The sequence below is a fragment of the Oncorhynchus kisutch genome, linkage group LG4 (genome assembly GCF_002021735.2).
Source record: "Oncorhynchus kisutch isolate 150728-3 linkage group LG4, Okis_V2, whole genome shotgun sequence".
Classification (NCBI taxonomy): Eukaryota; Metazoa; Chordata; class Actinopteri; order Salmoniformes; family Salmonidae; genus Oncorhynchus; species Oncorhynchus kisutch.
The window spans coordinates 32,850,804-32,878,593 of record NC_034177.2 but is presented as its reverse complement, the minus strand read 5'-3'; the positions used below and the strand labels follow the sequence as shown (position 1 = coordinate 32,878,593).

The 27,790-nt window shown below is 41.2% G+C and overlaps 1 pseudogene; it reads right to left on the bottom strand.

Annotated features, from left to right (window-relative positions):
* LOC109888855 (voltage-dependent calcium channel subunit alpha-2/delta-1-like) overlaps positions 1-27,790 on the bottom strand; it is a 101,547-nt pseudogene that overhangs the window by 51,920 nt on the left and 21,837 nt on the right.

The window sequence follows — 27,790 nt, the reverse complement described above, 5'->3', positions numbered from 1 at the left end:
AAGGCACTAAAGTAATACTGGCAAAGCAATTCACTTTTTTGTCCTGAAAACAAAGTGTCATGTTTGGGACAAATACAACACATTACTGAGTACCACTCTCCATATTTTCAAGCATAGTGATGGCTGCATCATGTTATGGGTATGCTTTTGGAGTTTTTCAGGATAAAAAATAAAAGGAATGGAGCTAAGCACAGGCAAGACCCTAGAGGAAAGTCTGCTTTCCACCAGACACTGGGAGATTAATTACTCTTTCAGTAGGTCAATAACCTAAAACACAAGGCCAAATATACAGTGGAGTTGCTTACCAAGAAGATAGGGAATGTTCCTGTGTGGTAGATCTAAATATTTTACTTAAATCTACTTTAGAATCTATGGCAAGACCTGAAAATGGTTGTCTAGCAATTAAATTTTTTGTTATCCATTTTGAATTCAGGCTGTAACACAACAACATGTGGAATAAGTCAAGGGGTATGAATACTTCTAAAGGTTCTGTATGTATGTATACTTACATAAACTACGTTGACATAGTCATCATCAGACAGAGTCTCCAGCATCTCACTGACTGAGGTCTTGATCAGCTTCAGAGTCAGACCAGACACACTGCCACTCCTATAGAGACATTTAAGCAGTTTAATCTGTCTATCGACATGTCTGTAGACAAATGTCGTAGTGACATCATGAACATTATATTGTCGTTGTTGTTATGATAAAGTATATACACAAAAACGACAGGCTGCATGACATCAGTAGCCTGGTGCTCCAAATAGCATACTTTCTCTAGTTATAAACCCATCCGTTTAAAAATGTATTCAGTAAATGCCAAACTAGCAAGCCAGGCAACTAAAAACTATTTTCTAAACAATATTTTGGTTTGTTGCTAGCTAGCTCATTAGCTAGCTGGATATCCAGTTCAAATAATGACCAGAGTATAGCTGACAATGTCTTAACTTATTAGTCATTATTAGAGGAAAATAAACTCACAACAACATAATTATTTACAAGATAATGGCGAGCTTACAGAAAATAGCTTACTGACACAGTGTGACGAAATAGAAGTAGGTCATTCTATCAGAGAATTTTAGAACTCATGCATCATCTTGTCACAGGAGGATTTGGTCTGTGGCGGTCCGGTAACCAAGACAACGGATGTGGCAACAGGCGCAGAGACTTAAACTTCTTTAATGTCTGTGTGACAAGGAAACTGACATTCGCAGCGACAGTATACAGACATTCCACCGTAGTATAAATTAAATGTCATTTTGACCAGCGACACTTCTAATTGTCTACAGACATGTCGTTAGACCAGGTATAAACTGGCCTTTAGATTCAACACAAAGAATTAGAATGATGAAGTTATATTTATACGATTCAACCTACCCCAAAACTACACTGCAAGATACAAGAGGGAGGTACTCTGGTATACTGCACTATGTTGGGCTAGTGTGTTGGGCTAGTTGGGTATAGTGTTACTATGCGGTAATGTCATATAGAACTACATGTTGTGACTCACACATCCACTAGGATCAGCATGTCCTTGGGAGAGGCAGCTCCCTGAATGTACCTACACACACATACACACAGAGGTTATAAATATACTCACAGTACACACAGATATTATAAACACAATACATACAGAGGTTATAAACACAGTCGTAGGCGCCTGAGCAATGGAGCAAACGGAGCAGCTGCACCCCGACTTTCAAAATAGGGGAACAAATATTTGTTTTGGCACCCCACTGTTTTACCAGAACATGATCATGATCCATGAGGTAATTTGTCATTTTCAATGATTAGCAAAGCTTTGAGCTAGTCTGTATTCAAATAGACATGTCCATTTTATATATGACGTACAGTAATAACTACCAGATTGCACCCCTCTCCCATCGCCTCAAGATGAAAGGTTTTGACCACTCTAAAGCATTTTCTCTCTCCAGCGCGTCATTGTTTTGGTTCAGTGCAGATAGAAAGCACTCACTGCACAACTGGTGTTTAAAGTCAAAAGGCACTTGCAAAATGCAATTATTTATTTATTTTGTGTGTGCTGTTGTTAGTTTTGAGACTGACACAAATAATAATTTCCACAAAGTTGGCTGCTTCAGTGTCTTTAGATATTTTTGTCAGATGTTACTATGGAATACTGAAGTATAATTACAAGCATTTCATAAGTGTCAAATGCTTTTATTGACAATTACATGAAGTTGATGCAAAGAGTCCATATTTGTAGTGTTGACCCTTCTTTTTCTGACTGAGGCAGAGGCAGCAGACTTTGTGAAAATGTATATTTGTGTCATTCTCAAAACTTTTGGCCACGATTATACATAGAGAACCTGGTATCTGGTGTGTGTGTGTGTGTGTGTGTGTGTGTGTGTGTGTGTGTGTGTGTGTGTGTGTGTGTGTGTGTGTGTGAGAAAGCGAGAGAGAGGTTTCTTACCAGGCCCTCCTGCGTACATCGTATAGGTCAATCTTACTGGGGGTCTTCCGAGCATCCATCCATGGAGAGGCTGGATAGGAGAGACAGAGTCTGGGTTAACAACAATACTGTGGAACTGGGTTAGGATCACTGAAATACATTGTGACTCTTTGATGAAGTTTAACGGAGGTTGTTTCAGAATGCACACATGATAACAACACTTGCTACAGTATAAAGATCATTATCATTCATAAACTGATGCAGAAACTATCACTGACTTCCTTTTCTATTGAAGTTCTGTATAGCTCCTATCTAGGTTAATGCTTTGTGTGTACTGGGTAGAATCCATGTAGGAATTTTGATATGCATACAATATAAACAAATTAGGAAAACTAGGAAACAGTTGGCTACAGGGGCAATAACGAAAATATAGCTTCAATGTGCATGTGCATGTGTGTTACCTGGGTAGTATCGGGCCAGTCCAGTAGCACTACCAAACACCTGCCAGAGCAGAGTAGGGTCATCCTCTCTGTTCTTCTTAAACACATCCTCCAGCACCTCCGTCCAGTTCAACTCATTCAGCACAATGGTGGCTACCCACACACATGTACACACAAAACAGATAGTTGGATTTAGATTACGATTCCCAATTAAAACCAAGAAATTGATCAATATTGAGAAACACACTTAGTTAATGTTTAAATTAAGTATTGCCACTATAAACACCTTTAATAGAGTCATAGTGTTATTATTTGATGCAATCCTCTAGTGAGGGAGATAGTATTGCAAAAAAGTGATATTGAAGGCAAAACATGAATCCAAAAGTATTGATGGCGAAACAAAATATTGGATTTTTTTTTTGTGAGAGCAAATAAAAACATTTTTACTGATTTTCTTTAATGATAACGTAATTAAATTAAAGGCCTCCCTCTTTCCTGCAATTCTCCCTATCTTTGGTTATGTTGCCCTGACCTTTGATTGCACTGCCTTTTTTCTAATTGCAAGATTTGGCACATTCATTCCAGCAACATAGCATCCTGCATCCCACTACTGGTTTACTCTGAAGCAGAGCAGGGTTGATCCTGGTTGCTTCCTGGATGGGAGACTAGATGTGGCTAGCTGTAAGTGGTGAAAAAAATCATGTGAAAAACACTGTCATTTTTCTACATGTGATTTGATCACAAATGTGTTCACAACAAATTTTTTCACACGCACATTTTTTAGAATTTTTTGCATATATATTTTTAAGGGTTTGTACACAGTTTGAGGTTTTGATCCACACTGATGAGGATATGAGAGGCAGGTGGATGGACACAGGTGGTGAGTGGAGAAGAAGGGAGAGTGACAATGTGTGTGTGTGTGTGTGTGTGTGTGTGTGTAGGGGGCCTTCATTATAAAGACATTACATTCATACATTGCATTATGGGGACGTGATCTGAATTAATGTGGTGGCTGTGTCTCTCTATCTCTCTGTGAAATTCTTTACAACTGTAGTCTTTGGGTCTCTTAAGTCACACCTTGGACAATTCACGTATATACAGTTGAAGTCAGAAGTTTACATACACTTAAGGTTGGAGTCATTAAAACTTGTTTTTCAACTACTCCACAAATTCCTTGTTAAAAAGGTTAAGCCGGTTAGGACATCTACTTTGTGCATGACACAAGTAATTTTTCCAACAATTGTTTACAGACAGATTATTTCACTGTATCACAATTCCAGTGGGTCAGAAGTTTACATGCACTAAATTGTTAACTGTGCCTTTAAACAGCTGAGAAGAATCCAGAAAATGAAGTCATGGCTTTAGAAGCTTCTGATAGGCTAATTGACATAATTTGAGTCATTTAGAGGTATACCTGTGGATGTATTTCAAGGCCTACCTTCAAACTCAGTGCCTCTTTGCTTGACATCATGGGACAATCTAAATAAATCAGCCATGACATAAAGAAATTGTAGACCTCCACAAGCCTGGTTCATCCTTGGGAGCAATTTCCAAATGCCTGAAGGTACCACGTTCATCTGTACAAACAGTAGTACACAAGTGTAACACCATAGGACCACGCAGCCGTCATACAACTCAGGAAGGAGATGTGTTCTGTCTCCTAGAGACGAACATACATTGGTGCAAAAAGTGCAAATCAATCCCAGAACAACAGCAAAGGACCTTGTGAAGATGCTGGAGGAAACAGGTACAAAAAGTATCTATATCCACAGTAAAACGTGTCCTATATCGACATAACCTGAAAGGCCGCTCAGCAAGGAAGAAGCCACTGCTCCAAAACCTCCATAAAAAAGCCAGACTACGGTTTGGAACTGCACATAGGGAAATGTCCTCTGGTCTGATGAAACAAAAATAGAACTGTTTGGCCATAATGACCGTCATTATGTTTGGAGGAAAAAGGGGGATGCTTGCAAGCCGAAGAACACCATCCCAACCGTGAAGCACGGGGGTGGCAGCATCATGTTGTGGGGGTGCTTTGCTGTAGGAGGGACTGGTGCACTTCACAAAATAGATGGCATCATGAGGGAGGGAATTATGTGTATATATTGAAGCATCATCTCAAGACATCAGTCAGGAAGCAAATGGGTCTTCCAAATGGACAATTACCCCAAGCATACTTCCAAAGATGTGGCAAAATGGCTTAAGGACAACAAAGTCAAGGTATTGGAGTGGCCATCACAAAGCCCTTACCTCATTCTCATATGAAATGGATGGGCAGAACTGAAAAAGAGTGTGTGAGTAAGGAGGCCAACAAACCTGATTCAGTTACACCAGCTCTGTCAGGAGGAATGGGCCAAAATTCACCAAACTTATTGTGGGAAACTTGTGGAAGGCTACCTGAAAGGTTTGACCCAAGTTAAACATTTCAAAGGCAATGCTACCAAATACTAATTGAGTGTATGTACACTTCTGACCCACTGGGAATGTGATGAAAGAAATACAAACTAAAGTAAATCATTCTCTCTACTATTACTCTGTCATTACACATTCATAAAAAAAGTGGTGATCCTAACTGACCTAAAACAGGAATTTTTACAAGGATTAAATGTCAGGAAATTGTGAAAAACTGAGTTTAAATGTATTTTGCTAAGGTGCATGTAAACTTCCGACTTCAACTGTATATATATACAGTATATATAAATATAGATATATATATATATTCTCTCTCTCTCGCTCTGTTTACTGATTTCTATGACGATTATAAATAGCAACAGCTTGTACTATTACCCAGTGGGCCACTGGGCTGACACATACTCATTACGGTCCACCAATCACAAACCCCCCCCCCCCCCCAGAGAACGCAGGAGGAAACATGGCAACAAGCCCCGACCCCTGCCAGCAGAGTCTGGGAAGGGACAAGATACACACGCACTCTAGCTTACACGGACACCTGCACACACACACATACTAATTTCCCACATGCACCCTCTCCCTCTCTGTGAGGTCAGTAGTGGGTAACCTTGGATCCAGACGCTATCCCAGCAGGCCGAGGTGCATGATGAAGGAGCGACTCCATCCTGCTGCCTCTACGTGTGAGGTCTGACGCAACACACCAACACACCACACGCTATTGACCCTACACACAAACACAGTGACTCAGTATTGAACACCCACGCGTGCGCAAGTAAGTCCAATCACACACACACACACACGAACACACACAGAAAGCAGCACACCAGTCAATATTAGACAAAGCAGTCAGATTTAATGTCAGAAGGACTCAGGAGACACACCTTTCAGATAGCAGGTAAATACTAGTGAACCACACTGCTACCAACCAACCCATTACCACACCAACCAACTAGCAAACCAAATCTAACATATTCTGTCCCTTAATATTATTCAGCAAACAGGGAGAGGACATGCTGTCTTTTCATGTGTGGAGGTTCTCTCATGTTGTATACCTGAACAATAATACAGTTTATCAATAGAACACTTTCCACACAGCAAATGTGCAAGTGCTGAAAACTCGTTGTCGTGGTAAAAAGTGTTGTAAGTGTTATATCTGAGTGTTGATTCTAGTAGGGTTAACACCTGTTGTGAATAAATTAAGTGTTATCTGAAACACAGTGGAATCAACACCGCAAGGTGTTGTTGTTATTTGACTGTGTCGATTTAATTTCCATGAACTCTATCAGGCATGGGAGGGGCCTCATTATTATATTTCCCCCGCAAGCATTGTTGCAGGTTGATTTTTAGAATTTGTTTGTTTTAATAGCTATGTTTCTTAATGCACAATGATTAATTAATTGATCTTACACTATGCAAATATAAATAACTTACATTTTTCTAAACGAATCCAATCTATAAGCGATTGGAATTATTGCCCGGCTACTGAGATGGTTGTTCCAGTTTAGATAATTTAGTTAGTCTTGCTTGTCAAGGTCTTCACCACAGCAGTCATTCTGAATGCAGGTTGTGGGTGATACAATAGTCAGATTGTTGGATATCTTCCCTCTGGTTGGATTCTGATATAATTACTAATCACTTCACAAACCTGCATATTATGATTTGCAGGTAGGAGCTGTATACCACAAAGGTAACTTGGATTAACAACCAGAATTAACTACAGATACAGTGCCTTGCGAAAGTGTTCATCCCCCTTGGTGTTTTTACTATTTTGCTGCATTTCAATCTGGATTTTAAATGGATTTTACTTTGGATTCCATGTAATGGACATGCACAAAATAGTCCAAATTGTTGACGTGAAATAAAATATATGAAGCCCCTAAATAAGATCTGGTGCAACCAATTACCTTCAGAACTCACATAATTAGATTGCACACAGGTGGACTTTATTTAACTAAGTGTAACATGAGCTGTCACATGATCTCAGTATACTATATATACACCTGTTCTGAAAGGCCCCAGAGTCTGCAACACCACTAAGCAAGGGACACCACCAAGGAAGTGGCACCATGAAGACCAAAGAGCTCTCCAAACAGGTCAGGGACAAAGTTGTGGAGAAGCACAGATCAGGGTTTGGTTATAAAAAAATATCTGAAACTTTGAACATCATTAGCACACCATCATCAGCACACCATTAAATCCATTATTAAATTTTTTAAAGAATATGGCATCACAACACGGAATATGGCACCAAAACTCACGGACCAGGCAAGGAGGGCATTAATCAGAGAGGCAACAAAGAGACCAAAGATAACCATGAAGGAGCTGCAAAGCTCCACAGCGGAGTTCGGAGTATCTGTCCATACGACCACTTTAAGCCGTACACTCCACAGAGCTGGGCATTACGGAAGAGTGTTGGAAAATCAAGGAAAATGCTATGTCTGGTGCAAACCCAACACCTCTCATCACCCTGAGAACCCCATCCCCCACAGTGAAGCATGGTGCTGACAGCGTGGGGATGTTTTTCATCGGCAGGGACTGGGAAACTGGTCAGAATTGAAGGAATGATGGATGGCGCTAAATACAGGGAACTTCTTGAGGGAATCCTGTTTCAGTCTTCCAGAGATTTGAGACTGGGACGGAGGTTCACCTTCCAGCAGGACAATGACCCTAAGCATACTGCTAAAGCAACACTTGAGTGGTTTAAGGGGAAACATTTAAATGTCTTGGAATGGCTTAGTCAAAGCCCAGACCTCAATCCAATTGAGAATCTGTGATATGACCTAAAGATTGCTGTACACCAACAGAACCCATCCAACTTGAAGGAGCTGGAGCAGTTTTGCCTTGAAGAATTGGCAAAAGTCCTAGATGTGCCAAGCTTATAGAGACATACCCTAAGAGACTTGCAGCTGTAATTGCTGCAAAAGGTGTCTGTACAAAGTATTGACTTTGGGGGGTGAATAGTTGTGCAAGCTCAAGTTTTCTGGATTTTTTTGGTATTATTTATTGTTTGTTTCACAAGAAAAAATATATAGCATCTTCAAAGTGGTAGGCATGTTGTAAAAACATTTATCTTAATTCCAGGTTGTAAGGCAACAAAATAGAAAAAAAATCCAAGGGGGTAAATACTTTCACAAGCCACTGTATACTGGTTCATTAAGTAAACTAAACTTAGATAGTGTTTAGGGTTGTTGAGTTAATTACACCATTACCATTCAAGGTTAGCCTTCTAAAAAATATTTGTATTTTATTTGGACAAGTTAGCTGGCTAACTCATTGATCCTGCTTTGTAGTATAGCCATCTCCTGTTCCCCATTAGTCAGGATTTGCAGACCACAATGTTGAGAATAACTAGGCCTTGTGAAATGTATAATACATTGGTCATGAAAGGCTTACTTTCAATTAAAAAACATTCAGTTAGGCAGTCACTTGGCAAATGCTTCTGGACTGAAACCTAATGAATGCAACAACCATGTCTCTGTCACTAATAAACACAGTCATGTGTGGGTATCTGTCACATTCACTCGCAAGGCATGCTGGGAAATATGAAAATAAGACTTTACACCCTACAGTGTTATAACCCCTCCAACCCAAATACTGTAAAACTACGTGTTGTTCCGTAACACAAACAAACAGCAAAACCCATGGCGTTAGGGAACCAACACTCTAGGGATGTATGTTTTTCAACACTTTGAAAAGTATTAGTTTAACACTTTTTCAATGGGTCACATACACACACAAGTGTTACATTTAACACTGGGTGTTAGAGTTCTGATCTAAAATTGTCTGTGCATGACCCCAAGGTCATTTTACAGTTAAAGACACAAAGAATATAAACATTAAAATGTTGGTCTGCTGTTAATAAAGGAACCATTTATCTAGGGATTTGTACAGTCTGTGTCATATCTATGGTTACGCTGTATGTGTGTTTGTGGAGGGGAGTGTAGTGTGTGTGTGTGTGTGTGTGTGCGTTCATGCACACATACGTGCATGTGTGTATAGTGCAAGTATGTGTTTGTGTGTACCAGAGGGGGCTGGTGGGAGGAGCTATATGAGGACAGGCTCATTGTAAAGGCTGTAATGGAATAGTTGGTAATGGTATCAAACACATCAAACCACATGTTTGATTCTGTACCATTTATCATATTCCAGCCATTACAATGAGCTCATGTTCCTATAGCTCCTCCCACCAGCCTCATCTGGTGTGTACTCACAGCCATCGTAGATGTCAGTAGGGATGTGTACAGCAGTGTCGTTATCAGAGGTGAAGTGTTTAAACAACGGGTCCTCCTTAAAGGCTGGCCTGATCCGGTACTTCCTACCCTCTGTATAATTCACCTCCAACTAGAAGAGAGGAAAGGAGAATATTAGACCGTGATTTATAACAGGGAGGCTAAGGCCAAATAGGTGTACATGTTCGAATCCACTGTCCCTCATTAGACACATGTCTAGTTATTATACTACACCGGTTTAGAGAAATAAATGGTGTGTGGAGAAGGCTGGGTTAAACCTGCCTCATTTTCAAGCCGAAACATGTTTAGCCCAAACTCTGTGGATTAACATGGGGTAGGAAGAGACAACAGTAGCAGTCGTAATAAACAGTAGTAATAAAGCAACAGTAGCAGCTCATACATCTCAAATGTCAATTAAAGTGGAAGCACACCAGGGACCTTTTCACCTAAGAGAGAGGAAGAGGGGCAAGGGCTATTTAGACAGGGAGGGAGAGAGGGAGGTCTAAGGGAGGAAGAGAGAAAGGGAATGAGGAGGTAGGAAAAGAGGGAGAGCAAAGAGTGAAAAGAGTGAGTTGAACAATAAGAAATAGTAGAAGATTAAAGATAAGATATATGAGAGAGAGAGAGAGAGAGAGAGAGAGAGAGAGAGAGAGAGAGAGAGAGAGAGAGAGAGAGAGAGAGAGAGAGAGAGAGAGAGAGAGAGAGAGAGAGAGAGAGAGAGAGAGAGAGAGAGAGAGAGAGAGAGAAAGAGAGGGAGAAAGAGAGGGAGAAAAAGAGGGAGAAAGAGAGGGAGAAAGAGAGGGGGGGGGGATTTGTGAGGTAAAGGCCATCTGTGGACATAAGTGGTTTAATGGCCCACCATATGTAATGAATAATAACAGTTAAATCTCTTGATGACAACAGCATTAAACCATATTGGTATTATTAAGCTAGATATATGGTCACTAACTCAAACGTGCCAGTGTTTGTGAGTGTGAGTGAATATGTGTGTGTGCATTGAAACCCTATATTCCCTCCTTTTTAGCACATAAAGAGAGCAGTCATCGGAGGTTGCCGTCTCTCAGCCAATGGGTGGTGAATGTTCCAGTACTAAACATATGCCACACATTACCCACATTCGTATTACACATTGATGGTGGGAGGGACAAGTTACACTTTCAGTATATCATTTAACTGTAATGTTGGTTATAATTACAATCACAGTTTTACCGCATACTCATCCTCCCACTGGTGTTCCATCTGAAAGTTCTCAGCAGCCGTGGCCAGAGTCTAGAAAAGAAAGATAACACGCTAAAAATGTATACTTTACATACAGTATTTCGGTACCACAAAATTTTTACTTACTATCTGAAGACCAGTCAATCCACATTTGGGATGGCACCTAAAACCTTCACAAACTTTTACAGATGCACAATTGAGAGCATCCTGTCCGGTTGTATCAATGCATGGTACGGCAACTGCGCCACCCGCAACCGCAGGGCTCTCCAGAGGGTGGTGTGGTCTGCCCAACGCATCACCAAGGGCAAACTACCTGCCCTCCAGGACACCTACAGCACCCGATGTCACAGGAAGGCCAAAAACATAATCAAGGACAACAACCACCCGAGCCACTGCCTGTTCACCCCACTATCATCCAGAAGCCGAGGTCAGTACACGTGTATCAAAGCTGGAACCAAGAGACTGAAAAACAGCTTCTATCTCAAGCCAATCAGACTGTTAAAATAGCCAACACTAGCACACTAGAGGATGCTGCCTTATATACATAGACTTGAAATCGCTCACTACTTTGATAATGTTTACATATTTTGCATTACTCATCTCATATGTTTATACTGTATTCTATCCTATTCTACTGTATCTTAGTCTATGCCGCTCTGACATTGCTCACCTAAATATTTATATAAACTTTGCAAAAAAAAGAAACGTCCCTTTTCAGGACCCTGTCTTTCAAAGATCATTCGTATATATCCAAATAACTTCACAGATCTTCATTGTAAAGAGTTTAAACACTGTTTCCCATGCTTGTTCAATGAACCATAAACAATTAATAAACATGCACCTGTGGAACTGTCGTTAAGACACTAACAGTTTACAGACAAGGCAATTAAGGTCACAGTTATGAAAACTTAGGACAGAGGCCTTTCTACTGACTCTGAAAAACACCAAAAGAAAGATGCCTAGGCATGCAGACTGTAGATGTGGCCAGGGCAATGAATTGCAATGTCCGTACTGTGAGACACCTAAGACAGCGCTACTACAGGGAGACAGACAGCTGATCGTCCTCGCAGTGGCAGACAACATTTATTTATTTTTTATTTTTGTACCTTTATTTAACTAGGCAAGTCAGTTAAGAACAAATTCTTATTTTCAATGATGGCCTATGAACAGTGGGTTAACTGCCTGTTCAGGGGCAGAACGACAGATTTGTACCTTGTCAGCTCGGGGGTTTGAACTTGCAACCTTCGGTTACTAGTCCAACGCTCTAACCACTAGGCTACCCTGCCACCCCATGTAACAACACCTGTACAGGATCCGTACATCCAAACATCACACCTGCGGGACAGGTACAGGATGGCAACAACAACTGCTCGAGTTACACCAGGAACGCACAATCCCTCCATCAGTGCTCGGACTGTCTGCAATAGGCTGAGAGATGCTGGACTGAGGGCTTGTAAGCCTGTTGTAAGGCAGGTCCTCACCAGACATCACCGGCAACAACGTCGTCTATGGGCACAAACCCACCGTCGTTGGACCAGACTGGACTGGCAAAAAGTGCTGTTCACTGACGAGTCACGATTTTGTCTCACCAGGGCTGATGGCCGGATTTGTGTTTATCGTCGAAGGAATGAGTGTTACACCGAGACCTGTACTCGGAGTGGGATTGATTTGGAGGTGGAGGGTCCGTCATGGTCTGGGGCGGTGTGTCACAGCATTATCAAATTGAACTTGTTGTCATTGCAGGCGATCTCAAAAAATGTGCGTTACAGGGAAACAATCCTCCTCCCTCATGTGGTACCCTTCCTGTAGGCTCATCCTGACATGACCCTCCAGCATGACAATGCCACCAGATATACTGCTCGTTCTGTGCCTGATTTCCTGCCAGACAAGAATGTCAGTGTTCTGCCATGGCCAGCGAAGAGCCCGGATCTCAATCCCATTGAGCACATCTGGGACTTGTTGGATCGGAGGGTGAGGGCTAGGGCCATTCCACTCAGAAATGTCCGGGAACTTTCAGGTGCCTTGGTGGAAGAGTGGGGTAACATCTCACAGCAAGAACTGGCAAATCTGGTGCAGTCCATGAGGAGGAGATTCACTGCAGTACTTAATGCAGCTGGTGGCCACACCAGATACTGACTATTACTGTTGATTTTGACCCCCCCTTTGTTCAGGGACACATTATTACATTTCTGTTAGTCACATGTCTGTGGAACTTGTTCAGTTTATGCCTCAGTTGTTGAATCTTATGTTCATACAAATATTTACACACGTTTAACTTGCTGAAAATAAACAGTTGACAGTGAGAGGACGTTTCTTTTTTTGCAGAGTTTATTCTTAACTCCATTCCTTTACTTTAGATTTGAGAGTATTGTGTGTATTGTTGTGAAATTGTTAGATATTACTTGTTAGATGTTACTGCACTGTGCCTCGTGAGGAGGAACATGTTTTCATCTCATATGTGAATTGCAAGTTCACGTTTGAAAAACACGAACATGTGAAAGTCACATTTGAGGTATCAGGTTTAAGAAAACATCTACCTGTGTGTAATAATTCAAGGGCGTTAAAAATAATAGATTTTGATTTCTGAGCCATCCACTCCATTATTATTGTAGTCCTCCATGGTGTTGCATTAATGAGCATGCATACATACATACATACCGGGGAGGCAATTCTCTTTTTTGGACATTGGTCCGTGGCCGTTGGAAGAAGCCCAGTGAAGAGAACAGAGAAGCTAGCTTTCCATGTCGCCTTGTTTTATTTTTTATTTGTTTTTCTTGTATCTAGAGATAACATGTTTAACTAAACTGTGTTAAGTTTTCTGGTCATTTTGATTTAAAATTTGTTGTGACCGAGGGAAACATTTTAGAGATTTTCCCATTCACGAGTGTAGCCAAGCTAAGTAGCTGCTTCTTGTATTTATTTGATTTACTTAACCTTTATTTTAGCAAGAAAATCTCATTGAGACCAAGGCCTCTTTTTCAATAGAGCCACGCATGAACACAAAATCATACAATTTTAAAATGTACAAGTTAAACGCAATAAAACCATACAATATGCTAGTCAATAAGCACAAGAAGCAGTTGCTTTCCTTTATACATAGTTTTTTTAAGAACAAGGGCTCAAACTGAGTGTATTTAATGTACTTTCCTACAAAGTGATGACTTTGGGCTTAGGGCTGTCAGAGTTACTCATAAGTTAACTTTTTGTCATTTTAATGCATTGTGATTAATCGCATTGTCTGAAAGTATTCAAAATACAGTGAAAACATCCAAAATACATAATATGTACAGCTAAAAACAACAATGCAATGTCAAAACAAGTTGACTTTGAGTTTAAAGTGTGCTTTTATCAATTTATTTGATTTTGGTAACCTTTACTTTGGAAATAATCAAGACGTCAATGTTCTTGAAATGCTTTTTATATTAAAATAAGTCTTAAATTACACAATTTGAGCAAATTCTGTGATTTTCTCGATTACAGTTTGACAGACGCATTTTGAATTGAACAGTCAATACTCTGAGATTGAGAGATATTCATACATTGGAATAGAAACCCAGTGTCAGACCTCTTTGTCTAATGCTCAAGACATGGCTTCTCCTGTGGAAGACCTGGATTCTAATCCCGCCGGCTACAAAGCACACATGTGAAACTTAAAATATCACATGTGGAATGTTAGGAAGTCCACAGGCCTTAACTACAGGCCTGGGGTCTCCTGTCAGCCCCAAGTCACGGGAAGTCCAGCACCCTCGTTACTACACAGTAGCCACAGTATGTTAGCATGACACAGCAAGGTGCATGTGTAACTAACTGTAAGTTGCCGTGGATACAATGTGTTTGTGGAATTACATGGTGTTAGGGTTGAATTAGGAATTAGAATACTAGAATAGACATGAACCCTCTTATGATGGTCCAAAAGTCTTGCAAAACAAATGAACAGGCAGGGAAGGGGAAACATTCCGTCACATTCCTGATTAGAAAAGTAAGACTATAACAACCTCCCCGGTGCATTCCTGAAGACCTCGGCTGTGTTCCAGACCTGGTTCTGTTTCCACCTCCTCTGCACAGGCTGTGAGGAGCTATAAACACAGACACAAATACACAGGCAAATATACACACACATGCGCGTGAATACACACTATATAAATATGTCTCCGTCCATTCAGTCCTGCCATCCATTTCCCTCCATACTATCTCATCATTAACGTGTCTATGTGATGTGTAATGATAAGGTCAATGACACCAGACCATAACTAGGTTTTACACAGATAACCAAACAGTAAACACATGGAGAGTCCCTACTGCACTGTAAATGTTTAATTGGCCACAAAATCAACATTTTGCAACAGCCATCTCAGTCTCCAAACTTGAATCCCATTGAAAAGCTGTGGTTTGAATTGAAGAGGGCAGTCCATGCGTGCATAAGAAGGATATCAAGGATCTGGAAGGATTCTGTATGGAGGAATGGTCTAAGATCCCTCCCAATATGTTCTTCAACTCATAAGTTTTTTTAGGAAAAGGCTTCAGTGCCGTTATTCAAGGTGAGGTATTGAACACCGGTTTGTCAATAAACAAAATTGCTTTCTCTAAGCAATTGGTACTTGTATAAAATTATATAATTTCCCAGTTTTTTGGAGCATACAATATAGCTCGGTATTTGAATAATTTATTTTATACAAACATTTTTGTTCATCTTTATAAATGGTGTGATGATGTAAGGTTGTAGGTGCAGAGAAGAGACCAGACAAGGAATCAGTGGTTAAGGATAAACACAATACTTTACTGAGATACGGTAGCCGCAGGATCACAGTACACTTGAAAAAACAATAAACACTAATTCTCGACCACTCACTCAGGACACGACCACACACGGTAAACAATTCAAGCTTCTGCAAAGGACCACAGAAAACACATCTCTTAATACGGGGACACAATTATGAAATAATAAGACACACCTAAGTCCAATAAAAGTCTCTGGGGCGGTCGCTTCCGCCCTCTGGTGTTAGGAGGAACCATGGCAAAGGATGTCAACAATTTCATGACCTCACTGTACATAGACAACCCACTAGACAGATATTCCCCTCAACACGGATTCAAATGTCAAGAAGGGCATCATCATCTACTGTACAGTATTTGCACCATTCTTAAAATACATTTAAAAAAAGAGAGATTTTGACAATGTCAGATGGACTTGTGGATACCATGTTTATGTCTCTGCGTCCAGTATGAAGGAAGTTGGAAGTAGTTTTGTGAGCCAATGCTAAAAATGGTATCCACAAATTGACTCTGGTTAAGTCATTAAAGGGTTTCATTGCCATAAATCTCAGATTATCCATTTAAAGGCAATACACATTATATGCTTGCTTGCAAAATCACTTGGTTGCATATCTAATTGTACTAACTTTTAGTTAATCAGGGGAGCCCAACTGAGACCAGGGTCTAATTTTCAATGGTGCCCTGAGACCACAATGCAAAAGAAAAAAGAAAAAAAAAATACAATAACAAGTACACTACACCAGAATATCACCAACATCACAGCCATCATAAACAAGTTACTAAATCAAAACAATTGCACACCTCATGAACTCATTTATCATCAGGGTTTTAAAATGCAATAGTGGCATCAGGGAATCCAAATGTAACGAATGTATATATATATATACATGTGTGTTGTACAAATCATCAGACTGATTGAACTGATAGAACAATGTAATTACATGAGTGAAAAGAAGGAACAAAACTGAGATCACACTGAGATCTCAATACTAAAGACAAACAAATGGCTTCAAATCACATTACACAGAGAATGGGGGTATTATTTCCTATCCTTGTTCCCACTACAGGTGATGAAGGAGTCCGAGGAGCGGAGCACCAAAAGAGATTTCTACTTTTCACATCACATCCATCCCTTACCTTTCGTTGTGTCTGGCAACACCACATTCAAATTGACCGTAAGTGTCACATTAGTCACTAGCCAGTAAGCACATCTATCACAACTATCTAACATCACAACTATCTAACAATCCTAGTAACTTTTCTCTCTAAAACATATCACACTATGGAATAATGCAACCAAACCATTTCACACTCTTGAATAATACAATAATTCACAAAAATGGTCAGACAATTAAAAGGGTTTATTTTCTCGCTTTACACATCAAATTAGCTGACAATACACAGCTAACTCCTGCTAGTTATCTAGCTAACGTGAACTCACTCACTTTGGTACATCGCCTTGGTCCGTACAATTGACCTTATTTTAGCGCCCCTGTTAACCTCTCTACTGTCATGCAAAGGCAGAATGAAATTGCTGACCTTCTTGTACTACAGCACAAACAGGCCACACTCCCTGTTAGGGAGATACCTATGTTTGACGGTGATCCTCTAAACTTTAGGCCATTCATGCGTGCATTTGAGCATGGTATAGAAGATAAGACAAGCAGTCACCAGGATAGGCTCTATTACCTGGAACAGTACACCTCTGGTCAGCCCAAGGATCTGGTCCGTAGTTGTCTGCATATGGAAGCCAGAAGAGGCTATGCAGAGGCTAAGAGGTTGTTAAAGGAACACTTTGGCAATGAAATCAAAGTCACCACTGCTTACATGGAAAAAGCTTGGAACTGGATAAACATCAAACCGGATGATGGAAAGGGACTGGGTGGCTATGCACTCTATCTTAGAGGTTGCTGTAACGCCATTCAATACCTACAGAACATGGAAGAGCTTAATCTTCCCTCCAACATAAAGTTGATCATGTCAAAACTTCCCTACAAACTAAGGGACAAATGGAGGTCTACGGCATGTGATATTTTAGAGAGAAGCCACCTGAGGGCCCAGTTCAGTGACCTTGTGACGTTCATGGAAAAACAGGCCAAAATACTGCAGGATCCGTTGTACTATTCAACAACAACCAAACGTTTTTTTAAACCAAAACAGAAGCTGACTTTAAAACAGCAGTTCAAGTCCAAGAGTAGGGGAAGCAGCTTTGCCACTGCAGTAGCTGAAGTGGCAGATTGCGACTCTAAAAAACCTCTAAAAGAACAAACATTCAAAGTCAAGAAACCAGGCATCTACCCTTCTAATGCTCCCAGTTTCTCATGTGTATTTTGCGCTGGTGAGCATTTCTTGGTCGACTGCCAACAGGTGAAGGCACAGCCACACGAAGCCAAGGTTGAGTTTCTGAGATCAAAAGGCCTTTGTTTTGGCTGTTTGATGAAAGGACACTTAAGCAAAGAATGTAAAAGAATGATGACCTGTCAGAGCTGTCAAAGAAAGCACCCCACTATTCTGCACATTGAAGGAAGAGGGAGATTTAGATCTCAAAAGGAAAATATGAGTGGTGTAGCAGTAAAGCGGGAGGAGACTGTCAGCAGTGCTCTTGTTTCACTGGAAGCTGGTGAAGATACCGGTACAGATTGTGCACTTGCAATTGTGCCAGTTCAAGTAAAGATGGTAAATGGAAGCAAGTCTGCGTTAACCTATGCGTTTCTCGATTCTGGTAGCTCAGCAACATTTTGTACGGAGAAACTCATGAGGCAGTTGCAAGCTAAAGGCAGTGAGACTGAAATTCTGCTACGAACAATGGGGCAGGATAGTCCTACCAAGAGCTTTGACATATCTGGATTAGAGATTGGCAATGTGGAAGGCGACACATTTCTTGCATTACCAAAAGGTCTACACCCAAAATAAGATCCCAATGACAAGAGAGAATATTCCCAATCAAACAGATCTCAAAAAGGTGGCCATACCTGAAACAGGTTCAGTTGAAGGAAATTGATGCTGACGTCGAACTCCTGATTGGCGTAAATGCTCCAAAGGCAATGGAACCCTGGCAAATCATAAATAGTCAAGGTATGCAGTGAAAACCCTCTTTGGATGGGTGATGAACGGTCCTCTTAACAGTTGTACCATGGCAGAAGAATCTGGGCATCCTACGGTGATGGCCAATCATATCTCAATGGCCGACCTGGGGGTTCTTCTTGTAAATCAGTTCAACCATGACTTCCCTGAAAGAGAGTATGAAGAGAAAAGTGAGATGTCAGCTGAGGATCGTATGTTTATGGAGATCGTATCAAGCTCCATAATCCTCAAAGGCCATCACTACTACTTCCCGTTGCTCTTTTGCAACAAAGATGTAGTCCTGCCAAACAATCGTGACATGGCAAAGCAGCGGGCTCTAAATATTATCAGGAAGTTCAAGAAGGTTACGCTGCAGAGTACAAAGGCTTCATGGAAGAGATGATAACAAAAGGTTATGCCGAGAAGGTCCCACAAGAACAGCTCCTCAGAGAGAAAGACACGGTATGGTACATACCACACCATGGTATTCACCATAAGCACAAAGGAACGATACGAGTGGTGTTTGACTGTTCATCATCCTATAAAAGGTACATCTCTTAACAGTGAACTCCTTCAAGGCCCTGACCTGTTAAACACACTTATAGGATTCTTGCTAAGATTTCGGCAAGAGCACATTGCCATGATGGCAGACATCGAAGGAATGTTCCATCAAGTACGTGACCATGAAGAATACTTAGACTTCCTGCGATTCCTATGGTGCCCGGACGGTGATACTAACAAAAGATTGGAGGAGTACAGAATGACGGTACATCTTTTCGGTGCTATATCCTCTCCAAGTTGTGCAAACTTTGCACTGCTAACGACAGCAGAAGACAACTGTGAGAGGTACGATGAAGAGGTGATTCAAACAGTCAAGTCCAACTTCTATGTTGATGACTGCCTCAAGTCAGTGGCCACAGAAGAACAAGCCATAGCTCTCACAAAAAAAACTCAGGGATGTGTGCTCTCAGGGTGGGGTCAAATTGACCAAGTGGGCCGCACTGTGCTGGCTTCTATCCCTGATGAACACAAAGTCAAGCAGATAAAAGAACTGGACCTGGACAGAGAAAAGCTGCCTGTTGAAAGAGCACTTGGAATCCGATGGAACATTGAAAGTGATGCCTTTACCTTCCGAGTCACTGTCAAGAACAGACCCCTTACACAAAGAGGTATTCTCTCAACTGTCAGCTCTATTTATGATCCATTAGGTTTCCTTGCCCCATTCGTATTAAAGGCAAAGCAAATTCTTCAAGTGCTCTGCAAGCTAAAGTGTGGATGGGACGAAGTCATCCCTGAAGAACACTCCATTTCATGGAAGAGATGGCTCTCAGAGCTGGACCAGCTCTCCAGATTCCAGATAGACAGATGTATGATGCCTGAGAACTTTGGTCAAGTCAAGACCGCACAGCTGCATCACTTCGGTGATGCAAGTGAACAAGGTTATGGCACGGCAAACTACCTTAGGTCCACAAACGGTATGGAAAAGGTCCACATCGCATTCATTCTGGGGAAATCAAGGTTGACTCCACTCAAGCAGATGACAATCCCCAGACTGGAACTTGCTGCAGCAACATTGGTAGTGCGAGTGGACAGGATGTTAAGACTGGAGCTCCAGATTGAACTTGAGGAGTCAACTTTCTGGACAGACAGCCAGTCTGTGCTAAAATACATCCGCAAGGTACCAAGAGATTCTATACCTTTGTGGCTAATAGGGTTGCTATGATCCGTGACCTATCGAAAGCAAAACAGTGGAGATATTTGAACTCCAAACACAACCCAGCCGATGATGCCTCAAGAGGATTGATTACATGTTGAAATTTTCCTGAACTCAAAGCGATGGCGCAAAGGACCAGAATTCCTGGAAAAAACAGAAACTCAATGGCTGAAAGTCCCCGAGGAGCTTGGCTCCATCCCTCTGGATGATCCAGAGGTGAGAAAAGACGTAATCGTAAACAGTACAAGTGTGGAAGAAGAGTCCAACCAGCAAACTGATTGAGTACTATTCAACATGGAACAGCTTGAAGAAAGCAGTTGCCTGGATGCTGAAACTGAAGAGACTTATTCTAGTTAAGCCAGAAAAGGAAAGTTCTCACACAAACTGATCCAGGATCCAATCAGAGTCTAACAAACTCACTGAAGGAACAAATTGACAAGTTCAAACTGACATTTGGAAAAGAAAGTCTGTATGTGGATGACCTAGATGAAGCAGAAAAGGTCATCATTCGATTTGAGCAACGACAGCACTTTAAACAAGAAATTGCACTAGTTGTAAAAGGAAAACAATGTGCCAAGAGAAGGCAATTGGATCAATCTGTAAGCTTGATCCAATTGTTGACAATGACATTCTGAGAGTGGGAGGAATGTTAAGCAAATCTGCTATGCCTACGGAACTAAAGAATCCTATGATCCTCCCCAAAGACTCCCACATCTCCAAACTGATCTTACTCCACATCCATGAGCAGGTTGGCCACTCTGGGAGAGGTCACATGCTTTCTAGACTTCGCCAGCAATATTGGATACCCTGTGCCAACTCCTTAGCAAGGAAGATCCTTAAGAGCAGTGTCTTCTGCAGGCGGATGCAAGCTAGAGCTGGAGAACAGAAGATGGCCGACCTTCCACAAGATTGGGTGTCACCTGATTTCCCGCCTTTCACCCATGTGGGCATAGATTACTTCGGCCCCATAGAGGTGAAGCGAGGCCGAGTTCATGTGAATCGGTATGGTGTGATCTTTACTTGCCTTGTGAGTCGAGCTGTCCATCTAGAAGTTGCTAGTTATCTGGATACTGATTCCTGCATCAATGCCCTGCACAGGTTCATCTGTCGAAGGGGCCCAGTAACAAGTATCAGAACAGACAATGGCACCAACTTTGTTGGAACACACAGAGAGCTAGATTCAAAATCAATTACTGAAGGAAGGAGTGACATGGTCATTCAACCCTCCCTCTGGAGCCCACCACGGGGTGGTATGGGAGAGGTTGGTCTGACTAGTGAAAAATATCCTCTATTCAGTGCTTAAAGAGCAAGTACTGGATGATGAGTCTTTGTAGACAGCCTTGTGTGAAGTTGAGGCGATTATAAATGACAGATCAATCACTACTGTAACAAATGACCCTAATGATCTAGAACCCCTGACTCTGCTTCATCTGAAAGTTAAGCCAGTCCTGCCACCAGGACTATTCCAGAGAAGCGACCTATACTCACGAAGGATATGGAAGCAAGTACAATATATCACCGACCTCTTCTGGAAGAGATGGATCAGGGAGTATCACTTATGCAGGAGCGGAACAAAACTAAGAGAAACTTCAGTCCTGGTGACCTTGTGGTCATCGTCGATGACACCGCCCCAAGGAACTCTTGGCTAATGGGGCGTGTGGTGGAGGCTTTTCTCGCACCAAAGTACGTTCATCTCTAGGAGACAGAACGCATCTCCTTCCTGAGCGGTATGGTGGCTGCGTGGTCCTGTGGTGTTTATACTTGCATACTATTGTTTGTACAGATGAACGTGGTACCTTCAGGCGTTTGGAAATTGCTCCCAAGGAGGAACTATTTTGTTTTTCTGAGGTCTTGGCTGATTTCTTTTGATTTTCCCATGATGTCAAGCAAAGAGGCACTGAGTTTGAAGGTAAGACTTGAAATACATCCACAGGTACACCTCCAATTGACTCAGGCTAATTGACATAATTTATCAGAAGCTTCTAAACCCATGAAATCATTTTCTGAAATTTTCCAAGCTGTTTAACTTAGTCAACTTAGTGTATGTAAACTTCTGACTCACTGGAATTGTGATACAGTGAATTATAAGTGAAATAATCTGTCTGTAAACAATTGTTGGAAAAATTGTCATGCACAAAGTAGATGTCCTAACGGTCTTGCCAAAAGTATAATTTGTTAACAAGAAATGTGTGGAGCGGTTGAAAAACAAGTATTTCTGACTCCAACCTAAGTGTATGTAAACTTACGACCTCAACTGTAAATGTGATATTTACCTTTTTTATTTATTTTTTATAAATCTACAAAAATGCCTAAACCTGTTTTTGCAGGTTATGGTATTTGTGTGTACATTGATGAGGGGAAAAAAACATATAATCAATTTTAGAATAAGGCTGTAACTTAACAAAATGTGGGAAAAGTCAAAGGGTCTGAATACACTGTATCCACCTCAATTCAGTGGAGGTTGCTGCGGGGCAGATGGCTCATAATAATGTCTGGGTATCTTTCCACCTATCCGCTCCAGCCATTACCAATTAAGCACCCAATTAAGGTGCTACCAACCTCCTGTGCCTGAATGACCTCGTAACCCTGCACATCGACTTGATACTGGTACCCTATGTATATAGCCAAGTTATCGTACTCATTGTTGACTTATTCCTTGTGTTATTTTTCTATTATTTCTCTTTTTTTCTCTCTGCAATTTTGGGAAGGGCCCGCAGATAAGCATTTCACTGTTAGTCTACACCTGCTGTTTACGAAGCATGTGACAAATACAATTTGATTAGACAGGTGGTTCACTCCCATGAGACTGAAGCCAAGCCTTTAGCTCAGCAGCCCAAAATAGTCTTGGGTTTGTCACAAGTCAGTTAGACAGGCACAGACCAACCAATGTTACACAGACATCAGGCCACCAAAGTACAAAATATACTACACACCTCAGAGGTCCAGCTTCTCTATGACAGAGAGAGGAACATAAGCACACACACACACACACACACACACACACTGCGTCGGTGGTGTCTGTGTATGAGGTATTACTCTGGGTGAGGTTTTGGACTGGGCCATTAGTCATTGGCAAGGACCTTTCACCCTACTGTGGGGACTGAGATTACACACACACACTGCATCTTGAGCTGTGGACAAAATTGTGATAGGAGCTGTACAAGAAAACATATGTTATATAGCAGATGTTTTTATCCAAGGAGGCATACAGTCATGCATGCATACATTTGACATATAAGTACCACCGGGAATCAAACCCACTAGCTTAACATTGCATCAAATCAAATTGTGTTGGTCACATACACATGTAAAGCAGATGCGAGTGAAGTGAAATGCTTGTGCTTCTAGTTCCGACAGTGCAGCAATATCTAACAAGTAATCTAACAAATCCACAACAACTACCTAAAACACACAAATCTAAGTAAAGGGATGGAATAATATGTACATAGAAATATATGTATGAGCGATGGCCAAGCGGCATAGGCAAGATGCAATAGATGGTATAGAATACAGTATATACATATGAGATGAGTAATGCAAGATATGTAAACATTAAAGTGACTAGTGATCCATTATTAAAATGGCCAATGATTTCAAGTCTGCAGCAGCCTCTCTGTGTTAGAGGCTGTTTAACAGTCTGATGGCCTTGAGACAGAAGCGGTTTCTCAGTCTCTCGGTCCCAGCTTTGATGCACCTGTACTGACCTCTCCTTCTGGATGGTAGCGGGGTGAACAGGCAGTGGCTTGGGTGGAAGTTGTCCTTGATTAACTTTTTGGCCTTCCTATGACATTGGGTGCTGTAGGTGTCCTGGAGGGCAAATAGTTTGCCCCTTGTGATTGGTTGCCACTTTAATAATGTTTACACATCTTGCATTACTCATCTCATATGTAAACTCAGCAACGTCCTCTAACTGTCACCTGCATTTATTTTCAGCAAACTTAACGTGTAAATATTTGTATGAACATAACAAGATTCAACAACTGAGACATAAACTGAACAAGTTCCACAGACATGTGACTAACAGAAATTAAATAATGTGTCCCTGAACAAAGGGGGGTTCAAAATCAAAAGTAGAGTCAGTATCTGGTGTGGCCACCAGCTGCATTAAGTACTGCAGTGAATCTCCTCCTCATGGACTCCACCAGATTTGCCAGTTCTTGTTGTGAGATGTTACCCCACTATTCCACCAAGGCACCTGCAAGTTCCCGGACATTTCTGGGGGGAATGGCCCTAGCCCTCACCCTCCGATCCAACAAGTCCCAGACATGCTCAATGGGATTGAGATCCGGGCTCTTCGCTGACCATGGCAGAACAGTGACATTCCTGTCTTGCAGGAAATCACGCACAGAATGAGCAGGTGGCATTGTCATGCTGGAGGGTCATGTCAGGGTGAGCCTGCAGGAAGGGTATCGCATGAAGGAGGATGCAGCAGTGTATGTGCAAAGTTTTAGACTGATCAAATGAACTATTGCATTTCTGTTCAAAATACTGCCCAAATGTGCCTAATTTGTTTATTAATAACTTTTCATGTTCAAAACTGTGCACTCTTCTCAAACAATAGCATGGTATTTTTTCACTGTAATAGCTACTGTAAATTGGACAGTGCAGTTAGATTAACAAGAATTTAAGCTTTCTGCTAATATCAGATATGTCTATGTCCTGGGAAATGTTCTTGTTACTTACAACCTCATGCTAATCGCATTAGCCTACGTTAGCTCAACCGTCCCGTGGCAGGGACACCGATCTCAAAGAAGTTTTTAACCTCTCTCCCTCTACTATAGCTGTCTTTGGTGATTGGACTGAGAGGGATGGAAACAAAGACAGCTTGCAGCTACCACATTTAACAATGTGTGATTCATTCACCATTACATCATCACTTTAAAAAAGTGAATGATCTTTGTTTCAGCTAAGGTTGATATGAATAGTACTGATTAATGTATTATAATTATGTTGGTAAGGTTGACTTGAGTGAAATATTGTTACGTTTTTCATGCTTTGGTATTGTAATATTTTCTGTAATTGGTCTCATCGCCTGATGTTTCCATTTTAATAGCTAAGTTGTTTATGAATTACACAATTGTCAGAAAGTGAGAATAAATCAGGCTAAAATGCTGCAACAACATTGGACGCTTTGTGATGAGACTCCAAATTATATTGGAGATATGGCCAAGGAGTATCTAATACCAATGATCAAGTTAAGACATAGCTATATATTACTACTTCTGTATGATGAAATTGTCACGCCATTATGCTATTGTATGTCATTTGAGCATTGGTTTGATTAGCCAATGTAGGTAACTAGAATAGCTATGGTGGTGTCACGTTCTGAACATCGTTCGTGTGTGTTTTCCTTGTTTTAGTGTTGGTCAGGACGTGAGCTGGGTGGACATTCCATGTTGTGTGTCTGGTTTGTCTATTTCTATGTTTGGCCTGATATGGTTCTCAATCAGAGGCAGGTGTTAGTCATTGTCTCTGATTGGGAACCATATTTAGGTAGCCTGTTTTGTGTTGGGTTTTGTGGGTGATTGTTCCTGTCTTTGTGTTTGTGGCACCAGATAGGACTGTTTTTTTTTTTTTTTCACGTTTCTTGTTTTGTACTTTCATCTTTATTAAAGATGCACAAAACTAACCACGCTGCATTATGGTCCGCCTCTCTTTCCCCATAAGAAAACCATTACAGGTGGAGAGGTTGATGTTGTTGGGATATAACGTTAGCTAGCTAGCTAAAAATCTGTGTAGCTGGCTGCTAAGATACGAGAGAGTAGCTCCGTCACAGCTCAGTACATAGAACAAATATATTGCCAATAGGACATGCTGCATTTCTCACCTTGAATGAGACTGCATGATCTGTAATCATTCCGTATTCATCCTGAACGAATCGTGAATAATGATGAGTGAGAAAGTTAGAGGGTCGAATATGGGACCAAATATTAAACCTTGACTACTTTATTTATAAAAAATAATTAGTACTCCTTCCTTTTTATAAATAGATTTTTGGGGTATTTCTTGTTAAACAAAATCTCTTAGTATAAAATAATATAATTTACCTTTTTTTGCATACAATATAGCTCAGTGTTTGAATTTTATATTTTATACTGTCGTTATTGCTTGCCTTTATCAAGGGTGTCAATTTCGGACCCCACTGTATATTAGAAAGGGTTCGAATACAAAAGATATTCATACTTCATATTCCAGCGGAAGATGAGAGTTGTGTCTCTGATCTACTTCTGCTCAAAGAAATACATGTACAGCCATACAGTATATCACTCCTCTCTGTTACCAACCTGCACCAACCTGTTACCAACCTGCACCAACCTGTTACCAACCTGCACCAACCTGTTACCAACCTGCACCAACCTGTTACCAACCTGCACCAACCTGTTACCAACCTGCACCTCACATTACCATGGTCTTCTAACCATCCCCTGGTCCTGGCCTGTACTGTCACATCTCACCTCAGTTTTCTACAAGTGGAACCTAACATTCATGTGTTTACCCCCATAAGATACGTACACCCAAGGGTCAATGTGTCATTCATTTCAATCCCTCTCCACTCCATTGTGGTGCATTATAGTAGCAGTGGCATCCTCAACGCTCAAGCACACTTGTTCCAAAAGCTCAAATAGTCATCGTGCCTTTGCTGTTGGAGGTATATGAGGAGCATAGAAACCCTGTGTCTTACTTCCAGAGCGCCAGCCCTCTTCAGTAACAGCTGTTCTATGTTCCTGGCTGCCCTAGCCACTAGTTCCTCTGCATCGTTAGACTCTACTGTGTACAGGTTCTGGTTGTCCAGGAAGATCTAGAGAGAGTGAGCATACACACTGGTTACACATACTGTCATAGTGTCTCTTGATAAATATCCATGTTTTATGTTATATAGTGCTTACTATGCGTTATAACATGTTATGAAGGGTTAGGTCACCTGTGTGAGGCTCTTCCCGGCACTGGCGGTGTCTGCCAGTGTCACCAGCTCTATCTGTATCTGATCCACCCATTCCTTTATCCTATAGGACAAGAGAGAGGCACAAACAACCAATCAGATCACAACAACAGACATCAAACATCCCATACCAGTAGTTCATATAAATAACTCCCTCCTCACCTAAATTAGCCAGCGTTTATGTTACTAGTAGCAGCCTATCATCTGCCAACATCCCTGTCAATCAGATAACTTTAGATGGTTTCAAAGCCAATATAACCACATCAGAAGACTCTCACAAGAATGGAACATGGCATCACCTGTCCAGTCAAATCACTCAACAATCACTCTAATACAATGTCACCCAATAAGATAACTGGCCTAGCCGTCAACACTGCCAGAGCCAATCAGATCATACTCTCAGGGTCAAAGGAAAAGTCAAACATTCAAATACGTATTACTAGGTTCACACACAATGTCAACAGGTAGCTGTCTCAAGCTGGGTCAAACCAATGAGATTCAGACAGTGATGTGTGTGGACAGGCCTCTGCAGAAATCTACATGTGTGTGTGTGCATGTGTGCGTCCTTGTTAGAGCAACCATAACCAAATG